This window comes from Benincasa hispida, chromosome 3, assembly GCF_027475165.1.
Source record: "Benincasa hispida cultivar pf3 chromosome 3, pf3_genome.v1.1, whole genome shotgun sequence".
Lineage (NCBI taxonomy): Eukaryota > Viridiplantae > Streptophyta > Magnoliopsida > Cucurbitales > Cucurbitaceae > Benincasa > Benincasa hispida.
Window position 1 is genome coordinate 43,073,904 of NC_143480.1, and position 25,069 is coordinate 43,098,972.

The 25,069-nt window shown below is 39.1% G+C and overlaps 1 pseudogene; it reads right to left on the bottom strand.

The window, feature by feature from the left end:
• Positions 1-244: 244 nt before the first annotated feature.
• Positions 245-1,990, bottom strand: LOC150037288 (uncharacterized; annotated as a pseudogene).
• Between the last annotated feature and the right edge of the window lie 23,079 nt (positions 1,991-25,069).

Sequence of the window (25,069 nt, forward strand, 5' to 3'; positions counted from 1 at the left end):
ATTTAGTGTTTCCACCATACTGTCCTTGCAAGAGAATAATAGAGATGATATTCGTGGTGGTCTACTTGTAGATTGAAGCATCTTTACGTGGAGCTCTGCTGGTTTCTGAAGAGGTTTCATCAAAGTTATTGTATTAAGCAAACCTTCTTATGTAATAGTTATTTCGAAGCATGTTTTCAACTCAAATTAAGTATAATTAGAGTGCTTATTCATTCTTATTTTCTCCACTGCATGTTAATTTACTCTAGTAATTTTGACCTTTACGATTACAACAAGTACATTTTGATGAACTTTTAAATTCACCTACAGATGGAATTCTTTGTTTTCTAGGTCTTCCAACTTGACATTTAACAATTGGAGGTAATCTTTTCATGACATCATTTTCAACTCTACAATCCAAATGAACTCCAACAAGTCGAGCACAACCACTGTACACTATTGAGAATGTTTTTCTATAATAAAACTCAATGACATAAGAATAGGTATCTAAATTAAGCATTCGGTGAACAACAAGTGCATGTGCACATAGAATTTCCTCAAAATCTCATACTCGACAACTACAAGCTCCCATGTCTAGCTTCACTATGAATTGTTTATCTCCATCCATTATCTTGTATTTAGTGTTACTAATAGGATCAACCTGATAGATAAATACGAGAAAGGTAATCAGTATCAACAAATAGAATACTATCATTGTCTATATGAGATAGATAGTGATAGAGTTCTATCATTGTCTAACAGAGATAGAAAGAGATAGAATACTATATTTGTTTATCTGAGATATACATGATAGAGTTCTATCAGTGTCTATTTGAGATAGACAGAGATAATCTGTGAAGATGTGGACTATCTGCACCTAGACAGAAAAACCCTATGAAGTTTCACTATTCCTTGGGATTGGCTTTGGGCCTTTCCTGTGCAGCTTAGGTGGAAGGTGAAGAAGGCCCCCTTCCGAGGGGGCCCGAGCATCAGTGAGATACCACTCTGGAAGAGCTAGAATTCTAACCTTGTGTCAGGACCTACGGGCCAAGGGACAGTCTCAGGTAGACAGTTTCTATGGGGCGTAGGCCTCCCAAAAGGTAACGGAAGCATGCAAAGGTTTCCTCGGGCCAGACGAAGATTGGCCCTCGAGTGCAAAGGCATAAAGAAGCTTGACTGCAAGACCCACTCATCGAGCAGGGACGAAAGTCGGCCTTAGTGATCCAACAATGTCGAGTGGAAGGGTCGTCGCTCAACGGATAAAAGTTACTCTAGGGATAACAGGCTGATCTTCCCCAAGAGCTCACATCGACGGGAAGGTTTGGCACCTCGATGTCGGCTCTTCGCCACCTGGGGCTGTAGTATGTTCCAAAGGGTTGGGTTGTTCGCCTATTAAAGCGGTACGTGAGCTGGGTTCAGAACGTCATAAGATAGTTCGGTTCATATCCGGTGTGGGCGTTAGAGCATTAAGAGGACATTTCCCTAGTACGAGAGGACCAGGAAGGACACACCTCAGGTGTACCAGTTACTCTATTAATTCCTAATAATTTCTATACTTCACAAGTCACATTAATTTCTTGACTGGCAGTATCTCGACCTTTCACTATCAAAGCGTTGTAAATATTAGGAATTTTTCCCTTAGTGTCTATCTGAGATAGACAGTGATTGATAGACAATAAGAAAAAGACAGAATTCTTACCAAGAAACATCTCAACTTTTCATGTTCTCATTGTAATATGTTCTCAGTCCAAGAAGTCAAAAGAGTTTTCATTGCAAAAGCAATTTTACTTCGATCATAAAACTACTTTTGGAATATATCTCTAATTGAACTAAGCAAGCTAACCACGGGTAATTCTCTAGCATCTTTAAAAATTGAGTTTATAATTTCTGTAACATTCGATGTCATCATTCCATACCTTCTTCTTCGTGAATATGCCCGAGACTACCTCTCAAACCCAATACTACTAAGATAACTTCTAATATTTTGACAAATTGACTCCATGGGTCTCATGTGGTACTCAAAGTCATCAGTAGTGTAAGCATTAACAAAACTAAAGAAATAATTATCAAGTAATGGATCCTTAAAATGAAGTTTCAAGTTTCTTAAGAGATGTTGTATGCACATACAATACTCAACATTAGCAAACACTCTTAAAACTCCATTAGGAATGCTAAGATGCCTATTAGAAACAATGACTAAATTCTCACATTCCCAAAACTGTTGGGGTTGATGACCTAAACTCTCGTTGGGTCCGGTAGTTTGTAAACATCTGTATTGAACAAATGCTTGTGATGTAATAATATGAGATATTTTCTTCAATGTTGTCTATAAAACATGAGATGTTTTATTTGCTTTACCACAAACCAATAAACTAAGATCCCTGGTTGTCATTGTAACTTAAGCATGTATGTGGAGACATACAAGAGGATTATGTCTTAAGTGATAATCAAAATGGTCTGTAGTATATGGATATATGAGTAAAACCTTATCCTAGTGACACTACGAATGCAGCCCGCTTTGTAGACTGTTACAAGTGTTGAGGTGTGCTACAGATGGTCTAGTCCTGATCATTCATGTGAAGATATGAGAGCGGGGGCATCTTATACAAAGGAGTTTGTATAAGACCTAACCACGAAGTAAAAATTCTCGCTATATAACGTCGTTCATGAAAGAGACTTCACTTCACTAGAATGACCATAGGTAACATGACCTCAATCCTGAGTGAGTTGGGAACTCCTGCCTTTGAGTACAGTCCTTTGATTTGCATGGGTATGAGTGGCTAGATTGCTGACTCAAACCTACCACTTTGGGGATTCGTCTGATTGGGGAGTTGGGAACTGAGCTACACAAGATGAAATTCACTCCTTCTCCGAAGCAGGGGTAAGTAGATAGATTGCTCCCTTAAGGGCTGATTTTGGGGCTTAAACGATGTGGTGCCACACACCTTCTCATGGCCTAAGAGGTGTCCACTCATAGCAGGACTATGAGATATTGTTCATTAGAGGGATCAGTGGTACTTAAGAAGTTAGATGTAACTACAAGGGCAAAACGATAAATTGGCCCAGCTGTACTTACGAGCATCTGTGAAGGTTTATCATATTGTTAACTGGTTATATTCGATGGACACAGAAATATATATATAGTGGGAAGAGTGCAGTTGTCGGTCTTTAGTGGAGTGCCTGGCAGTTAACAGATGGTGGATCTCGTGGCTAAAGAGTTCAGTCAGCTATTCACGTATCATTGAAGCTTCAAGCTATAGGTTCATAAGGTCCCCTTGGTAACTCAATGGATTCAAGTTGAGAATCAGTTTTTGGGTCAATTTGAAGTATTCAAATTGACAATAGGGGGCTTGATTATATATGATTTGATTAAACTGGTTCAATTATATAATTGACGTGATGTATGAGATACATTAATTGGAGAAATTTTGATGTAAATATGATTTATATCAAGTAAAGGAGAAAAGGAATATGGTTTAAATGTTGTATATGACGTGATATTAAAACTATAGGTTATAAATATAATATGATAAGTTGGTTATTATATTTATTTATGATTAAATAATTATGAGATAATTGTTGGTGGTTTTCTCCATAACCGTGCATTAAAGTGGGAGGTTGCATTCAGTTTTCATAACTGAAAGGATAAAATGAAAAATGTTTTCATTTTGGAAAAGGATCGGTTAATTGCTTCATAATTGTATACTGCCTATCATTTAGCTCACGAGAGCCTACACGACAGCCTCAAGTATTTCCTAAACGATATTGTACATGCGCATTTTCCTAAACGATCGTGTAGCTTTTACTAAGCGATCGCGTGCGAGAGCGAGATTCTCTAAACGATCGTCTAAACGATCAAGTTGAGTTCTTAAATGATCGTATACTTTTTACTAAACGATCAAGCACAAGTCTATACAATATACATAAACCTCTCCCACTTGCTTAGTCGTTGAGTGCGCCCGTTCTTTCCTCCTTCCCTCTACTAAATCTAACAGAGCCTACACCTTCTAGATTCCCACTCCGAAAATACCAAGGTCACTGAATGGTGGTGTCCCAGTTACTGCTTGTTCATGTAGAAGGCTGTTCGTTTGCTGAGCGATAGCGAGAGATTTGGGTAGATGATTGGCTTGGCGATCACAGCGACAACGAGAGGTGTTGATCCAAGCGAGAGCGAGAGATAAACAGAAGAAAAGTTCTTCAAAGGTGAGTCTCTTGTTCTTTGTATTTATTTGTTGAAAGCATGTCGTAACTTATTCTGAGATACATAACTTGTATGTATGTTTGTGAATGCTTGTTTTTCTATCACAATGAATTTGGAATGATCTTGCTTCCGCTCATAGGTTCTCTTTGATAAGAGTTCCTTCAATTGGTATCAAAGCCAAGTTATGATATTCTAAACACATTGATGTATAGAATAGCATTTGCATTCTTGGTGGGTAAAACATGTCTACATTCTGTTTAAGTGTTAAACATGTGTTTATGGATGTGGATTAATGGAGTTTTAGGATGGTTGCCTATAGTTATTGAGTTCTTTTACATTCAAAGTTAATTGTAAGAGCCCCTATGTTTTTTGGCATATTAACTTGCTATCGAGACCATAAATCAAAGAGTTTGAGTCAATGTGAGTTGCTCGTGATGAAGCTTCAAGGCAAGGAGTTGCACTGTACTTTGAGAAAGAAGAAGACCAAGTGTTGATCAAATCGTGTAAACGATGGGGTAAGCGCTCGTTGAGTATGAGATATTCAACAGCAAGGTTGATGCACGCGCACTAGACGATTGTGTAGCTCAGCAAGCTTCATCGCTTAGTCACTGACTACACGATCACAGAGTAAAGGTTACTTAAGCGTTTGCTCTATGATCGTTTAGACGATCATGCTTCACAGCAACGTCGTCGTTTAAATGATCATTTAGACTTGCACGTTTAATGTTAATGCGCTAAATGATTGAGTGTCACATGCTTCATTGCATTGTAAATGGTACTCGATCATAGCTAAGCGATCGTGGATACTCAACGGTTTATTAAACGATTAGGGAGGCTTCGTTCGGGTAGTTCAAGACTCGGTTCGCCTGTGTAATAGATAGAATTTTAATTTCCGATTTTGAGGCTGATCATCCCGGTCCATTAGTCTTTGGTGAATGTATATGGGATGTATGTTTGATTGTATGTCATATGGTATGCCATATAGTTGAAATCCCACCTTAGTTTATGCATTGGTCATGCATCATCTCTATATTGTAAGTGTTATGATATAGTAGTTTATATGATTTAAATTACATAAGAGCATACTCATGCATCATTTGATATAAGAGTTATATTTATGCATGCATTAAGCATAGACATGCATCATTTTATATTATAAGTGTTATAGTTTAAGGGTGTGTGGGTATATAAGTGTTATATATAGTAATGAATGGACATTGCATGAAGCATGACACATAGATTAAATTTATAAGAGTTATAAATACCTAGTTGTGCATGGAAATGTGAATGGGTTTTGGTTATTTCTTTTATAAGAGTTATAAAGGAAATTAGAACTAAAATCAATAAGAAAGACATGCATGCGAACTTTTGCTTGAATCATGGTTTTAAAAGAGTTTTAAAACTTGGTGGAGATAGACCTAAGATCACGGTTCTAGTAAGATTAGCAACCTAAGGTTTAATCTTGTAATCAGTTTAATAGGATTAAATTGACTAATAAAATATTAAATATGTAGCAAATTTATCTATAAAAGACCTTTTATCTAAGGCAGGTTCTGTCTAGGCTGGAGTACTTAAGCTGACAGAAATGAAACACCCCTACCTAAGAACCTACCTGGAAAGGTGAATTAGATAGATTTGATGCATGCATGCAAATTTGAGGATGGTTCATTAAAGAATTTAATGGGACTACTTAAACTGAAGGAACTCTTAACGAAGAGCATCCATGAGAATTAAAAAATCGCCCTCAATGGCAGAAGTTCCCAACTCACTCAGGATTAAGGTTATGTTACCTATGGTCATCCTAGTGATGTGAAGTCTCTGCATGAACGGTGTTATATAATGAGACGTTAACACTTCGTGGTCAGGTCTTACACAAACTCTTTGTATAGGACGCCCCCGCTCGCATGTCCCTTACATGAAGGATCAGGATCAGACCATCTGTGACAAGTCACAACACTTATGACCATTCCACAAAGCGGACCGCATCTGTAGCATTACCAGGATAAGGTTTCCCTCCTATATCCATATACTACAGACCATTTTGGTTATCACTCAAGACATGATCCACTTGTATGTCACCACATACATGCTTAAGTTACATACAGATAACCAGGGATTTTTTGTTTATTGGTATTTAGTAAAGCAAATAAAACATACAACAGAGCAAAACCAAGATGTGAAGTAAATATCATATATTATACAACACAAGCGTTCGTACAAACTGTTTACAAACTACAGAACACGAGACTTTAGGGCATCAACCCCAACAATCTCCTATTTGTCCTAAATCGAAGTGGGATGTACATAAAACTAGTACAAAATAATAAATTTGGGCATAAAAGCCCAGTATAAGAAAATCTCCCACTTACCCTAGTCCTGTCGCAGGCGATCCTGTAGACCAATGCTCTGAATGTGGCCCTCAAACACTGTAGCTGTGAGAGCCTTCGTAAATAGATCAACAACATTGTGCTCTAAAGCGATCTTCGTGACGATCACATCCCCTCAATGCACTATCTGGCGGATTAAACGATACTTTCTCTTTATGTGTTTGTCACGCCTGTGACTCCTCGGCTCCTTGGAGTTTGCCTCTTCCCCACTATTATCAAAAAAGAGGGTAATGGGCCTATACATATCTGGAATAACTTCTAGTTCTGTCAAGAACTTCCTGAGCTAGACGGCCTCACGTGGACTTGCGAGAGTCCTTATCAATCTGAAAGTCAGAATCCATGTATTCAGTAAGGATCAAATCCCTAGATCCATACACGAGTATATAATCCCTCATTCTTCGAAGATACTTGAGGATGCATATCGACTTTAACATGGCAAAAGGTAAGAAAGTCTCCGTATAGTCGACTCCCTCTACCTGGGTATAACCCTTTGCCATAAGTCGAGCCTTGAAGGTCTGTACCTTCCCATCAGCACCCCGTTTGCGCTTGTAGATCCATTTATAACCTATAGGTCTTACCCCATCAGGTTGATCTACAAGATCCCATACTGAGTTAAAGTATATCGACTCCATCTCGAGATCCATGGCCTTGACCCATTCATTCCGGTCAACATCCTCTATTGTCTTCTGATAAGACAACGATCCTCAAGGTCGTCGTCTGCTACCATAGCAAGGATTTCCGTGAAACCCAGATACCGAACGGGCGAATTTGCAACCCTCTCACTATGTCAAGGTTCCTTCAACTCTTGAGGTGAAACCAACTTACTAGATAAACTTCTATTAATAGCTCTTGTTGATGTAGCAGGCTCATCCACAACTCTTGTTGAAATTTCAGTAGTTTCATTGGAAAGCTCACGCAACACGACTTTACTTCATGGACTGTGCTCCCTTATATGATTCCCCTCCAGGAAAGTAGCGTCCATTGAAACAAACACCCTATTTTCCAATGGATCATAAAAATAACCCCCTCGTGTACCTTTGGTGTAGCCTACAAAGAGGCATAACCTCAACTATTGTTTTAACTTCTTGGGATTTGCCTCGAGCACGTATGTAGGGACACCCTAAATGTGAAAGTGACGTAAACTAGCTTTACGCTCGTTCCACAACTATAGAGGTGTTCTCACAACATTCTTGGAGGGAACACAATTGAGTATGTATACCGCAGTCTCCACTATGAAACCCCAAAACGAGTCCAGTAAGGAAACGTAATCATCATCAGACGAACCATGTCCAACAAGGTTCTATTTCTCCTCTCCGCTACACCATTTTGCTGAGATGTACCCGGTGCTGAGAGTTGGAAAACAATTCCATGTTCTATCAAATGGTCCTAGAATCTCGAGTCCAAAAACTCTGCACCTCGATCCAATCGAAGTGTTTTAATCTGTCTATCCAATGCGTTTTCAACCTCAGCCTTGAACGCTTTGAACTTTTCAAAGGATGCAGACTTCCGTTGCATAAGATAAACATACCCATACCTAGAGTAATCATCAGTAAAACTGATAAAATACTCATAGCTACCTCATGCTCGCACATTCATAGAACCACAAAGGTCAAAATGTACTAACATAAGAGGTTCTTTGGCTCTATAACCTTTTCCAGTAAAAGGTCGTTTAGTCATCTTATCGTCAAGGCAAGATTCGCACACCGGTAAAGATTTTTCTTCTAACTCACTTAGAAGTCTATTCTTCACTAGTCTCTCAATCCTATTGAGATTGATATGCTCTAAACGAAGATGCCAAAGATGGGCATTTTCTTTTGGAGAAATATGTCGACGTTTTGATTGAGTTACAACAGTTTTAAACAATTTTGTGTTATGGAGGGAATTAATGGCTAACGACCTTAATACATATAAATTACTTTCCAGATATGTTGTACAAATAGTAGCACCATCTTTATGAATAAACACTTTATCCACATTAAAAGAAATAGTGTATTTACTTTGTAATAAACACTTTACAAAAATGAGGTTCCTCTTAAGTTCGGGAACAAAATATACATCATTCAAAACTAGAAACCTGTTCTGTAAAGCTAACTAGAGCCCTCCTACTGCCACAGCTAAGACGACGTGCCCGGTGCCTACTTGCATCGTCATCTCACCAGCTTCCAGCTGTCACCAGGATCTAATCCCCAGAAAAGAAGAAAAAACGTGATTAGTGACGCCCAAATCAATTACCAGGCACAATCATCATTCGTCACTAAACAAGTTTCAAGTACAAGTAAATCATATTTACCTTTTTCTGCCTTGGCGGCCTTCCTTCCCTTCAGCCAGGGAGGACAGTTCCTCTTCCAATGTCCATCCTGATTGCAGTGGAAACATTTTCCCTATTCAACTGGTGGTGAACATCTTCTTGGGGCGACATGCAGCAAGTTAGCAGGCGCCTTCCCTTTTCCCTTACCACCCTTCTTCATCTTCCCCTTTGCAAAGTTAGAAGTAGAAGGTGCAGACTTCATTCTTGAGGTCGAACCTCTATGGAACGTCCTGGAAGATGAAGCAACATTTTCCTCACCCTTCCTCTCCTTACTTTTCAGTAAAGATTGGTAAGTCTGTAACTCGTTGAGGAGAGTTGTAAGGTTATATTTCACTTCGTTAAGAATCACATTACTAACTGTCACACCTCGTCCCAGATTACTCTCTGAGCCTAGGAAAGGATATGACTGCAGCAGGTATCAACCCTTTTGTTGACACTTACTGCCTACTAAGTCTAGAGAAAAATAACTAGAATACCAATGTATAAACTCATATACAGCGTATGCCTCTTAGGCCAAAATTTATTAATTCAAAAGCACATCATATTTAGAGTAATTACATTACTAGTTTCACAAGTCTCAATGCCCAAAACCCTAGTCCCTATATGAACAATTGTAACATGTGTACAATATTTACAGTAACCACCTAACAAACGGGTTACAATATCTTTGTCCTGTAGTGGCAGAGCAGATGCAAAGCTATCTTCTGAGGATTTGACCGCTACCTAGGGGAAAGGAAAACATTTAAAAATGAGGTGAGCTTGCTAGACTAGTGAGTGACTTAAGAAAGAGAACTGATTCTCATGCAAAAGTCTCAATAAAGAGATTAAATTGAAATATAAACTTCTACAGTAACCTTGTACTGCAGTATAAACATTTTCCACGCATAAAACATATGAAGTTGTTTTTATCAGAAAACATTAAAACTGTTCTTGGTTGAGAATAACCCTGCTGCGGTTAAATCCCAACATCAACTGTTAGTCAAGAGAGAACCCTTTTGCTCAATCTCTGACTGCTAGTCAAGAAAGACCTTTTGCTCAATCTCTAACTGCTAGTCAAGAGAGAACCCTTTTGCTTAATCTCTGACTTTAACTACCTACGTGCACATGACCATACTAAGTACCATCATATCTTAGGTACTTCTGCTCAGATACCTTTTCTAAACTTGTCCTTCAATATCGAGCTACTCGGATACCTTCTCAACTGTCCTTCGGTACCGTGTTTCAAGTAGAACTAGTCATAAATGACTTTCTCTACAGCATGCAAAGCATAATGCATAGAAAACATGTCTTTAAAGATACTAATGCATGCTCGGTGTATTTCAACACACATAAATAGCTTTTCAATAAACTTTTCATACATGCATGCGTTTAAAACATAACTCATGGTTTGCTTAGAAATTACTTTGTAAAACTAGCTGGTATGAGAATAATCTTTCTTTAAAACATGGTTTCTTTAAAACATTGTAAATATTTAGTCAAATATTTTAGTCACTTACCTTGATCGTCTAGGAATTTTTCTCTCTAGAAGTTCTTTGTTTACCTCAGGCTCCCTTTTGAACCCCTAACATCCAGTTTTAATTTAAAACTCAGATTAATCATAGTTCTAAGCCTTATCTTAAGATACTTCCTTCTACAAACATGCTCTAAATATCTCAAGAAGCTTACCCTAAAATCTGAGCTTAGAACTCCTCGTGGTTTGGCCGGAATCACAAAATCTTCAAAACTAGCTCAAGCTTACCCAACAACTTGATCCTTTTGTCTTTTCCTCAGTTTCCAGCCCAATCCCTTGGAGCTTCTTCTCCGACAGCCCTACCTTGAAAACTAGATTCATGGAGCTTTTAGGGAGCTTGGAAATCACTCCGAACACATGAGTATACTAGGAGAACTCCTCGTCCTAAGTTGATGGTATTTTCGAACTTCACTGTCTATATATGTCTTCTTTTGAAGCTTTATGACCGACGCATAGATTTGCTATAAATGCAAAGTTTAATCAGCTTTCATGTTCTTCGTAATGATCTTTGAATTATGATTTGAAAAGAAGTCCTTGGCCCTATTTTCACCTCATTTGCTTAAGGCTTAAGATTTCTTCCCAACAAGCCACATGTCTGGATGACGTCCTTGCACGCATCTATTCAATCTCATATGTGGTCATCTAACCACTCATGCGCTCATCCAATTGCCGCAACATTCCTATGTCCGGACACCACCAATCGGCGCATGCGTCCATTCAATATTACCTTGTGCATCTGATTGACGCAACTTGGTCACATATGCTAGATGCTCGCGAGGCTCATCTTTGGCCGCATATCCTTTCCTCTCGCATGGCTTACCTTTGTTCTATGTGCTCAACTAGGATAATGACCAACACTCTTTCAACGCATACTACCAACTTGTCCTATGTGCCTACATGCCTTCGGGTGTCCAATGCATAACACATGTCCAACACATAGCACATCACTAATGCATAGTGTTGCCGCATACCATCGCGTAGCACTGCCATATCCATCGCATCCATCGCATCTATCGCCGCATACCATCGCATCCATCGTGTAGCATCGCCGCATGCCATCGCATAGCACTGCCACGTCCATCGCGTAGCATCGCCGCATGCCACCACATAGCATCTTTGCATGCCCTTGCACCGCATGCTCTCGCGCTGCATCACCGCATGCCCTCGTACCACATCACCACATTTCCTTCGGCCGCATACATGCATACCATCGTGTCCAACGTCCAGCGCCCTTGGATGCGCAACTTGAGGCCGCCGCATGCATTGTTCTAACCTCTCGAGACATTGGCTGCTGCATGCATTTCTCTTAGCCACACTTTGGCTTCCTTCAACGCCCCAAATAACCTCTAAATGATCAAGGCCAACGCATGGACAACACTTAGTCAATTTTCTTGCTTCCAACGCATGGGTTATACTTAGCCAATTTTTCAAGATTTTCCCAAGAGTCAAGTTTTCAAATTCACACTTTTCTTCTAATTTTTCACCCTTTTCTCTACCATTACACATTAATTTCCACATCAATCTACTCACTATACTAGTATTAGTAGGGAACATACTCAAGTAGAGAAATTAGGGTCAAGGGTTCACACTAACAAAGTGTAGGAAGCTTTCCGGTAAAGAATGCAGGATTATGTTAACCTGGCTGCCCTCATCAATGGTAGACCCATTCAACTTCGCCACATTGAAGTGGACCATTAAGCACTATTTGCGAACAGAGGTGCCTTCTTCCATTTTGGAGTTGAATATATACTTAAGAGCCTCATGCATAAGCTGTTGAGACAGTTGTCCAAACATCCCTACAGAGACTTCATGATCTCACGCACTGAGACCATAGGATCATGTTTCTTGACCAAGACTTCAAAAAGACTTACCAAGATGTAGGCTCGGGCCTTCTCATTCGCCTGTGTCCATCACTCGTATGCCTCCCGAACATTTCGAGCGGCATTTAGAGATGGAATAGGAGGACAGACCTTTGCAAGGGCGAACATGAGATCCTCGATGATAAGAATCGTCGTGATCATGTATTTCCATATCGAAAAGTTATCGCTAGTTAATTTTTCGGCGCTAAGCAAAGCTAAAATGGCTATGGCCATTTTGAAAAGGATTTTTCTGAAATACGAACAAAACTTTATTAGATTTTGCTAAACCACATTTTAACAATTAATTTTGCAAAACAGTTTCAAGTACCTTAAGTGAAAGATTTTTATTTTGCAACGATGCCCCAGTGAGGCAAGACAAACGTCACCGGTGGGGTGATCAGATGCCCCTCCGCTGGGATGAGACATTCTTAACCATTAGGCAAAACCAACTTTTGGAACTGAACCTAATAGCCACCATTTATTCAATCCAAAACTATTAACCTTTAACAATTCTTCGTAAGTGTGATCCCTCGTTTTCGGTACCAGACTCCCACCCTAGTGAGCCCATCGTAAGGAAGAAGTAGATTAGAACAAGTGACTAAGTTACTTTATCCTCTTATAGGAGATTAAATAAAGAAAAGTGCAAAATTGTCATCCTTTTGGGAGACACTCCCAGGGTGCCTCGAAGCGATGCCTAGTAACTTTATTCAATCCAATTAGGGAGATCGAGGGATATGCTATCGCACTTCTCACTCCCACTTACTATGAACACTCTTTCTGTCCACCTTGATATTGACCTACCCAAACACCATCTGTTAGGGGGACACGCCAAAGGTGCATCGATGTCAAGGGTAGATCTCACGGTGTGGACTATTTAGGAGAAACGTGAAAGGTTTAAGTGAAGCATCATATGCCCCAAGTACCTCTCATTGAATGTTCTACCTAAGGGTTCATTAACCTAGACAATCCGACTATTGATTTTAGTCTAAGACGTCTTTTTAAGGTCCGCTCATAAACAACTTTTGTCTATGAAATATGAACAAGTTCAAGTAGTCACATTTAAACACTTTACTGGACTGTTCTTAACTTGCATGCATGCATCAAATCTATCTAATTCACCTTTCCAGGTAGGGGTATTACGTTTCCGTCAACTTAAATACCTCAGCCTAGACAGAACTCATCTTAGACAAAAGATCCCTTATAGATAGATTTGCTACACTTTAACCTTTTATTAGTCAATTTAATCCTATTAAACTGATTAAAAGATTAAAGCCTTAGGGTTGATAATCATGTTAGAACCGTGATCTTAGATCTATGTGATCTAAGTTTTAAACATTTTAAAACACGAATTAAACCTAAGTGAGTATGCATGTCTTTCTTATTGCTTTTAGTTCTAATTTCTCTTTAACTTTTAAAAAGAAACAACTAAAATACATTGCGCACAACTAGGTGTTTATAACACTTATAAAGTAAGCTATGTGTAATGTTTCATGCAATGTCCAGTCATTACTATACATAACTTTTATATATGTGTAATAACCAAGCAAACATTGTTTCCATTCACCCTTATACTATAACAATTATAATATAAAGATGATGTATGCCAATGCTCTTTATGCATGCATAAATATAACTCTTATATTATATGATGCATGAGCATGCTCTTACATAATTAAATCATACTTCTCTAAATTATAACATTTACAATAAAGGGATGATGCATGACCAATGCATAACCTAAGGTGGGATTTACTATATGTGCATACTATGTGATATATAAAAACCATACATCGCATGTAATTAAACCAAGGATGAGCCTTTACAAAAAATACCGGAATGAAATAATTCTATCTATTACATTTTTCATCAAGCAAATCGGTTCACAGGCAAACCGGAATGAAATAACCCTATCTATTACATTTTCCATCGAGCAAACCGGTTCACAGGCGAACCGAGTCTTGAACCGCCAGAAGAACTCCATCGTTTAGTAAACTCCAAAGGTAAACGATCACTCAGCGCACACTAGACAATAGGCGCAAAAGCTAAACGATCGCTTAAACGACAACAAGGCTGCGAAGACTGATCGTCTAGGCGATTGCTTAACGTGGCAAAAGGTAAACGATTTACCATGCGTTGCTAAGCGATTGTTTAGTCAGTTACAAGGTGATGAAGCTTGCTGAGCTAAACAATCGTTTAGTGCGCGTACGCGTTAAACGATACGCGAGCATCCCATCGTCTACACGACTCGATACTCAGTAATCGCTTACCCATCGTCTACACGATCCGATCAACCCTTAATCGTCTTCTTCCTCGAAGAACAACAACTCTTGCTCCGATCTTCCTCACAAACGACTCAAGACTCAAACTGACTTTGAATTACAGACTCGATAACGATTAATAATGCCCAAAAACACAGGGGCCTTTACAATCAACCAAAAATGTAAAATAATTAAATCAAACCAAGGCTAACATCCCAGAAGACTCCATTAATCTGCACATCCACAACAATTTAACGATTAAACAGAGCAGATATGCACCCACCTAGAATGTATATGCAATTCGTTGCACCAATGAAATTGGAATATCAGAACCTGGCTCTGATACCAATTGAAGGAACTCTTAATGAAGAACATCCATGAGCGTGTTCGGATCTTTCCAATTTCATTGCAATTGAAATACAACACACATATTCTAACAAATAGTTATGAAATTTACACTAATTAACTACATGCTTTGATAAATATAATACAAGGGATTGAGTTCACATACTAGTTGAAGACTCTCTTCAATTTCGAACTCAACGCAGCGAAAGAACTAGGGGTGTTTAAAATACCCGATAACTCGACCAACCCAGACTACCCAATCCAAACCGCAAGGGTTAGGTTGGGTTAGATTTTATTTTGGGTTAGGTCGGGTTAAAAATGTTAAAAAAAATATTAAATTCGAGTTGGGTCTCGGGACCCAACCCGAATATATATATATATCTATATATATATATAAGTTAAAAATATAGTCAAATTAAAAAAAAAAACAAAACAAAACAAAACTGGTGACATAACCCGGCCCAACTCGGAAATTTTGGGTTGGGTTGGGTTGGGTTGACCCTCCAAAAAAGAACTAATAGGGATCATTATTAGCTAACCTGAATTTTTGAGTTGGTCCACAAAAATCTTCCAACCCAACCCAACCCGGACTATATACACCCCTAGGAAGAACCACTACGTTCTCTATCGCCCAGCAAAACAGTCGGCTACGGTAGCACGATCGTCTACACGAACGACAACAACACGAACAAGCACGAGCGAGTAGAAGCAGGGACGACACCACCACTTAGAGCCCTTGGTATTCTCGGTGAGAATCCAAAGCATGGTCTTTGTTGAATTTGGTAGAGGTCGGAGGAACGGGCTGATCCTATAAATGATAAGCAAGTGGGAGAAAAGGCTAATGTATAGTGGGGATGCTTATCATTTAGAGAAAGCTACACGATCGTGTAGGTTTTACTAAGCGATCGTCTAGTAATTAGTAAACAATCGTTTAGAAAATATGGCACGCTAGACGATCTTTTAGAAAAGCGTGCGATCATTTAGCCGCGAGGTGTGCGATCGTTTAGATAATAAAGCTCTATCGTATAGGCTCTCAGCTAAGCAATCAAAACGTTTTCACACTGTTTGTGATTTTTTTTTTGCACTCTTACAAAATGAAACAAATTTTCATTTTATTCTATGGTTATAATATAACCGAATGCTGAATTTCCCACTAACGCACGATCGAGGAGAAGATTTCGGCCAATCATCACATAATTAACCAATTTAATTAATAAATAAATATAATCATATTATATTCTTACCCTATAGTTTGATATCATACATCTACTATAATAATTTCTCCTCCACTAGATATAAATCATATTTATATCTAATTTCCTCCAAAATAATGTATCTCATACATTTAGCCAATTATATCATATATAATTAACTAGTTCAATTATATCATATATAATCAAACTCCCTCTTGTTAATTTGAACATTTAAAACTGACCCAAAAACTGATTCTCAACTTTATCCAAGCTACCTAGGGACCTTATGGACCTGTCGCTCAAAGCTCCAACGGTACGTGAATAACTGACTAAACTCTTTAGCCATGAGATCCTTCATCTGTTAACTGCCAGACATTCCACTAAAGACCAACAGCTAAACTCTTCTTACCAGAGAATATTTCTTTGTCTATCGGATATAACCAATCATGTGTACAATGACCCTTCACAGATGTTCGTAAGTATAGTTAGGCCAATTTACCGTTTTGCCCCTATTGTTACATCTCACTCCTTAAGTACCACTGATTCCTCTAATGAACAATACAACATAGTCCAACTATGTGTGAACACCTCTCGGGTTAAGAGAATGTGTGTGGTGCCACATCGTTCAAGCCCTGGAATCAGTCCTTAAGAAAGCTATCTATCTACTTTCCCCTGCCTCGGGGAATAAGTGAATTTCATCTTGTGTAGCTGAGTTCCCAACTCCCAAATCAGACGAATCTCCAAAATGGTAGGTTTGAATCGAAGATCTGGCCACTCGCACTCATACAAATCAAAGAACTGCCCTCAATGGTAGGAATTTCCAACTCACTCAGGATTGAGGTCATGTTACCTATGGTCATCCTAGTGAAGTGAAGTCTCTGTCATGAATGTTATTATATAACAAGACGTTAACACTTCGTGGTCAGGTTTTATATAAACTCTTTGTATAGGATACCCCCGCTCGCATGTCCCCTACACGAATTATCAGGATCAGACCATCTGTGACAAGTCACAACAGTTGTGACCATTTCACAAAGCGGGCCGCATCCGTAGCGTTACCAGGATATGGTTTCCCTCCTATATGCATATACTACAGACCATTTTGGTTATCACTCAAGACGTGATCCACTTGTATGTCACCATATACATGTTTAAGTTACATACAGATAACCAAGGATTTTATGTTTATTGGTTTGTGGTACAGCAAATAAAACATACAACTAAGCAAAACCAAGATGTGAAGTAAATATCATATATTATACAACACAAGCGTTCATACAAACTGTTTATAAACTATAGGACACGAGACTTTAGGGCATCAACTCCAACATGAACTTGTTTAATTTCAAAGACAAGAGTTGTTTTTTAGCAAATTAAATTGACTTAGATAAAATCAGTAGTCGGATGGTCTATGTTAATGAGCGCTTAGTTAAAACATTCTGGGGGGTACTTGGGGTATATGATACTTCATTTAAACCTCTTCGTGTTTCTCCCTTTATGTTCACACCTTGAAATCTATCCTCGGCCTCAAGGCACCCTGGGAGTGTCCCCCTATAGGATGTTGTTTGGATAAGTCAACATTAAGGTGAATGGAGAGAATGTTCATAGTAAGTGGGAGCGGGACGTGCGACAGCATATCCCACAGTCTCTCTCATTAGGTTGGATAACGATTATGTGCATCGCCTCGAGGCACCTTGGGAGTGTCCCCCTATAGAATGGTAGTTTTGCACGACTCTTTATCTAATCTTCTGTATAGGATAAGGTCGTTTTAGTCTTTTGTCCTAATATACTTTTTTCCTACAGTGGGCACATTAGGGCGGGACTCTAGGGCCGAAAATGAGGGGGTTACACTTACGCAGAATTGTTAAAGGTTAACAATTCTAGACTGAAAATTGTGACTGTTAGGGTCAGTTACAAAAGTTGTTTCTGCCTAATGGTTGAGAGTGTCTCATCCCAATGAAAGGGCATTTGATCACCCCACCGGTGATGCTTGTTCTGCCTCGCTGAGGCATCATTATGAAATAGATGTCTTTTTACTTAGGGCATGGAAACTATTTTGCTAAAACTAAAATTGGTGCTAAAAACTAGTATTGCATAGACTCATTAATTTTGTTCATTTTATTAGCAACGTTAAAATGGCTACAGCCACATTAGCTTTTTTAAGTGCCGAAAAATTTACTGGCGAGAACTACGTTAGTTGGAAACACAAGATCAATACCATTTTAATCATTGATGACCTGAGGTTCGTCCTTACGGAGGAGTGTCCTCCTATTCCACCTCAGAATGCCACTCGAAATGTTCGAGAGGTTTATGAGCGTTGAACACGGGCGAACAAGAAGGCCCGAGGTTATTTCTTAGCTAGTCTTAACGACGTTTTGGCCAAGAAGCATGAGCCTATGGTCTCAACGCGTGGGATCATGGAGTCCCTGTAGGGAATGTTCGGACAACCGTTTGGATAGCTCAAGCATGAGGCTCTAAAATGTATCTTCTTCTCCAAAATGAAAGAAGGCACCTCTGTTCGTGAACATGTGCTTAATATTATGGCCCACTTCAACTTAGCGGAGATGAATGGGTCACGCATCGATAAGGGCAGCCAGGTTAGCATCATCCTGCACTCGTTGTCAGATAGCTTCTTGCACTTTGTTAGTAACGCTATACCGAACAAAGTGGACTATACCCTTACAACTCTCCTCAACGAGTTGCAGACATTCCAATCCTTTCTAAAAAGTAAGGAGAAGAAGGTTGGTGAGGCAAATGTTGCCTCGTCATCAAAGAAGTTCCATAAGGGTTCAACCTCAGAAACAAAGTTTACACCTTCTAATTCTAACACTTCTAAGTGGAAGAAGAAAAATGGTGGTAAAGGGAAGGGAAAGGCACCAGCTAACCCACAGCCTGTCGCCCAGTGGGGAAAGTGACCAACGCCTGGTGACAAAGGAAAGTGTTTCCATTGTAACTAGGATGGGCACTAGAAGCGGAATTGTCCACTCTGGATCAAGAAGAAGAAGAAGGCTAAGACCAAAGCAAAACAAGGTAAATATGATTTACTAGTTATGAAAACCTGTTTAGTGGAGAATGATGATTTTGCCTAGATTATTGACTCTGGGGCCACTAATCATATTTGTTCTTCTTTTCAGAGGATTAGATCCTAGAGGCAGCTTGAGGCTGAAGAGATGACGATACGAGTAGGCATCGGGCACGTCGTCTCAATTGTGGTAGTGAGGGGGGCTCCTATTGACTTTACAGAAGAAGCTTATCATTTTGAATGATGTTTATGTAGTTCCCAAGTTAAAGAGGAACTTGATTTTTGTAAAGTGTCTGATTCAGTGTAAATATACTTTTAATTTCAATTTGAATAAAGTGTTTATTCATAAAGATGAAGTTGAGATCTGTTCAGTAAAACTAGAAAACAACTTGTATGTGCTAAGACCGTTAGCAACGAGTTCCCTTCATAACATAGAGATGTTTAAACCGTCGTAACTCAAAATAAACGACAAAAGGTTTCTCCTAAGGAAAATGCCCAACTTGGCACCTTCGATTAGGCACATCAATCTCAATAGGATTGAAAGGTTGGTGAAAAATGGACTTCTAAGCGAGTTAGAGGAAAATTCTTTACCGGTGTGCGAAAAAGGCAAGATTACTAAAAAATCTTTTACTAGAAAAGGTTATCAAGCCAAAGAGCCTCTAGAGTTAGTGCATTCAAACCTTTGTGGTTTGATGAATGTGCGAGCTAGGGGAGGCTATGAGTACTTCATCACTTTTATTGATGATTACTCTCGGTATGGGTATGTTTATTTGATGCAATAGACGTTTGAATCTTTTGAAAAGTTCAGAGAGTTCAAGGCTGAAGTTGAAAATTCATTGGATAGACGGATTAAAACACTTCAATTGGATCGGGGTGGAGAGTTTTTGGATTCGGAGTTCTAGAACTATATGATAAAACATGGAATCGTTTCCCAACTCTCAGTGTCGGGTACACCTCAGCAGAATGGTGTAGCAGAGAGGAGAAACAGAATCTTGTTGGACATGGTTCAGTCGATGATGAGTTATGCTTCCTTATCGGACTCGTTTTGAGGTTTTATAGTGGAGACTGCAGTGTATATCCTCAACTGTGTTCCTTCCAAGAGTGTTGCGAGAACACCTTTGGAGTTGTAGAACGGGCTAGTTTGCGTCACTTCCGCATATGGGTTGCCCAGCACATGTGCTTGAGGCTAATCCAAAGAAATTGGAACCACGTTCAAGGTTGTGCCTCTTTGTAGACTACCCCAAAGGTACATGAGGGGGTTACTTTTATGTTTGTGTCAACGAATGCTACCTTCCTAGAGGAGGATCATATGAGGAAGTACAGTCCACGTAGTAATATCATGTTGTGTGAACTTTCCAATGAAACTACTGAAACTTCAACAAGAGTTGTTGAAAGGCCTGCTCCATCAGTAAGAGTTGTTGATGGTAGTTTATCTGGTAGGTCAGTTCCACCTCAAAAGTTGAAGGAACCTCAACGTAGTAGAAGGGTTGCGAACCCATCTGTTCACTATATGGGTTTCACGAAAATCTTGGCTATGGTAGCCGATGGCGAGGTTGAGAATCTGTTGTCTTATCAGAAGGCAATGGAGGATGTTAACCAGGATGAATGGGTCAAAGCCATCGAGATGGAGTCGATGTACTTCAACACAGTATGGGATCTTGTAGATCAACTTGATGGGGTAAAACCTATAGGTTGCAAATAGATCTACAAGAAGAAATGGGGTGCCGATGGGAAGGTGCAAACCTTCAAGGCTAGACTTGTGACAATGTGTTATACCCAGGTGGAGGGAGTCGACTATGAGGAGACTTTCTCACCTGTTGCCATGTTGAAGTCTATTTGCATCCTCTTGTCTATTGCCTCATATCATGACTATGAGATATGGTAAATGGATGTTAAGACTGCCTTTCTGAATTGGTAATCTTGAGAAGACCATTTATATGGTGCAGCCCGAGGGACTCATAGCCCAAGGTCAAGAGCAAAAGGTTTGCAAACTGAATCGGTCCATTTATAGACTGTAACAGGCATCTCGATCTTGGAACATTCGATTTGATACCGTGATCAAACCATACGGCTTTGACCAAAACGTTGATAAGCCTTGAGTCTACAAGAAAATCATCAACAATTCAGTAGTTTTCATAGTGTTGTATGTAGACGATATCCTACTCATTGGGAATGATGTAGGTCTACTGACTGTAGTTAAGAACTGGCTCACGACCTAATTCCAAATGAAAGATTTGGGAGAGGTTCAGTTTGTTCTTGGTATTAAGATCTTTCGGGATTGAAAGAATAAAGTGTTAACATTGTCTCAAGCATAGTACATTGACAAGATGTTGCTCAACGATGCAGAACTCCAAAAGGGGTCTATTGCCTTTCAGGCATGGAGTTACATTGTCTAAGGAAATGTGTCCTAAAACACCTCATGAGGTTGAGAAGATGAGACAGGTCCTCTAAGCATCTGTCGTTGGCAGTTTGATGTATGTGATGCTGTGTACTAGACTAGACATCTGCTACCTTGTGGAGATAGTCAATAGGTATCAATCTAATCCAGGACAGGGTCATTGGACCACAGTAAAAAACATCCTCAAGTATCTTCGAAGAATGAGGGACTATATTCTCGTGTATGGAACTAAAAATTTGATCCTTACTGGGTACATGGACTACATGCTCATGTATGGATCTAAGGATTTGATCCTTACTGGATACACGAACTCTGACTTTCACTGTTCACTCATAACAGAGGAGCTGTAGTGTGGCGAAGCACTAAGCAAGGGTGCATCGCTGACTCCACGATGGAAGTCGAGTATGTAGAGGTTTGTGAAGCTGTTAAGGAGGTCATTTGGCTCAAGAAGTTCCTGATAGATCTGAAAATTGTTCCATATATGTTTAGGCCCATCACCCTTTATTGTGACAATAGTGGTGTTGTGGCGAACTCTAGGGAGCCCAGGAGTCACAAGCACGGAAAACATATAGAGTGGAAGTATCATCTCATCCACGAGATAGTGCACCGAAGGGACGTGATAGTCACAAAGATCACTTCAAAGCACAACGTCGCTGACCCGTTTACGAAGGCTCTCACGACTACAGTTTTTTAGGGTCATCTTCAGAGCATGGGTCTACGGGACCATCCGCGGCTGGACTAAGGCAAGTGGGACAGTTTTGTACTGGGCCTTAGTGCCCTAGTTTATTGTTTTGTACTTATTGTTATGTACACCCTACTCGCTTTAGTACAAGGGAGAGATTGTTGAGGTTAATGCCCTAAACTCTCATTGGGTTCTGTAGTTTGTAAACACATGTATTGAACAAACTTTTGTGATATAATAATAGATATTTTCTTCATTGTTGTCTATGAAACATGAGATGTTTTATTTGCTTTACCACAAACCGATAAACTAAGATCCCTGGTTGTCGTTGTAACTTAAGCATGTATGTGGAAACATACAAGTAGATCATGTCTTAAGTGATAACCAAAATGGTCTGTAGTATATGGATATAGGAAGAAAACCTTATCCTAGTGACACTACGAATGTGACCCACTTTATAGATTGTTACAAGTGTTGTGACGTGCTACAGATGGTCTGATCCTGATCATTCACGTGGAGACATGCGAGCAGGGGTGTCCTATACAAAGGAGTCTGTATAAGACCAGTCCACGAAGTGAATAGTCTCGTTATATAACGTCGTTCATGACAAAAACTTCACTTCACTAGGATGACCATAGGTAACATGACCTCTATCCTGAGTGAGTTGGGAACTCCTTCTTTTGAGGGCAATCCTTTGATTTTCATGGGTGCGAGTAGCCAGATTTTCGACTCAAACCTACCACTTTGAGGATTCATCTGATTGGGGAAGTGGGAACTCAGCTACATAAGATGGAATTCACTCTTTCCCCGAAGCAGTGGTAAGTAGATAGATTACTCCCTTAAGAGCTAATTTTGGGGCATGAACGATGTGGCACCAAACACCTTCTCATAGCCCAAGAGGTGTCCACTCATAGTAGGGCAATGAGATATTGTTCATTAGAGGGATCGGTGGTACTTAAGAAGTTAGATGTAACTATAGGGGCAAAACGGTAAATTGTCCCAGGTGTACTTACAAGCATTTGTGAAGGGTTATCGTACTGTTGACTGGTTATATCTGATGGACACAGAAATATATCTGTGGTGAGAAGAGTGCAACTGTCAATCTTTAGTGGAGTGCCCGATAATTAACAGATGGTGAATCTCGTGGTTGAAGAGTTTAGTCAACTATTCCCATACCATTGGAGCTTCAAACTATAGGTTCATAAGATCCCCTTGGTAGCTCAATGAATTCATATTGATAATCAGTTTTTGGGTCAATTTGAAGTGTTCAGATTGACAAGAGGGAGTTTGATTATATATGATATGATTAAACTGGTTCAGTTATATAATTGACATGATGTATGAGATACATTAATTGGAGGAAATTTGATGTAAATATGATTTATATCCAGTAAAGGAGAAAAGGACTATGGTTTAAATGTTGCATATGATGTGATATTAAACTATAGGTTATAAATATAATATGATAAGTTAGTTATTATATTTATTTATAATTAAAACAAATATGAGATAATTGTTGGTGGTTTTCTCCATAACTGTGCATGAAAGTGGGAGGTTGCATTCAGTTTTCATAACTGAAAGGATAAAATGAAAAATATTTTCATTTTGGAGAAAGATTGGTTAATCGCTTCATAATTGTATACTGCCTATCGTTTAGCTCACGAAAGCCTACACGACAACCTCAAGTGTTTCCTAAATGATCGTGTACACACACAGTTTCCTAAACGATCGTGTAGCTTTTACTAATCGATCGCGCGCGAGAGCAAGATTCTCTAAATGATCGTCTAAACGATCAATTTGAGTTTTCTAAACGATCGTATACCTTTTACTAAATGATCAAGCACAGGTCTATATGATAGACACAAACCTCTTCCACTTGCTTGGTCATTGTGTGCGATCGTTCTTTCCTCCTTTCTTCTACCAAATCCAACAGAGCCCACATCTCCTGGATTCTCTCTCCGAGAATACCAAGGTCATTAAATGGTGGTGTCCAAGTTGATGCTTGTTCGTGCAGAAAACTGTTAGTTTGCTGAGCGACAACAAGAGATTTGAGTAGACGATTAGTTTGGCGATCACAGCGACAGCGAGAGGTGCTGATCCAAGCGAGAGCGAGAGATAAACAGAAGAAAAGTTCTTCAAAGGTGAGTCTCTTGTTCCTTTGTATTTATTTTTTGAAAGCATGTTGTAATTTATTCTGAGATACATAACTTGTATGTATGTTTGTGAATGCTTGTTTTTCTGTCACAATGAATTTGGAATAATCTTGCTTCCGTTCATAGGTTCTCTTTGATAAGAGTTCCTTAAAAAACAACTTCGTGTGTTTCCAAAAAATCATGTCCATGATGCGTTATTTTCAGAATCTATGATAGCAAATGCAATGGAAATTTTTTTATTGTTACCATCTAATGATGAGGCTATTAATAACATGCCACCAAGCTTACACTTCAAAAATGTATCATCAACAGATATGATAGGTCTATAATACTTCCACTCCTCGATTGATGCACCAAAAGTCATGAAGCAAAACTTAAAATGACCACTATCATCCATTTCTAAAGCAATGTAGGTACCTTCAAGCTTTTTGATAACTTATATTAACTCCAAGTTTTGTACGAGCTTTATGGATAATGTCTCTAGGAATGGATTAATCAATAGACATGAACCTAAAATCATCTATCAAACAATTGCTAATTACTGAAGAAGAAGCTTGTCTATGACAATTTTGAGTTGTGTTGAATGGATAATCATGCTTAGAAATGTACTTCCTAAACATCCATAACTCACTGTTCTTATACCGAGATGCCCTAACATACCATTTGCAACTTCTTGCAAACATTTGAACTCAACAAACTTTGAATTTGATCTTGTAGTCCTAAATTGAAAATGTAAAAACACTTTGAAAGTACTTCTTTACTTTCAATTACATT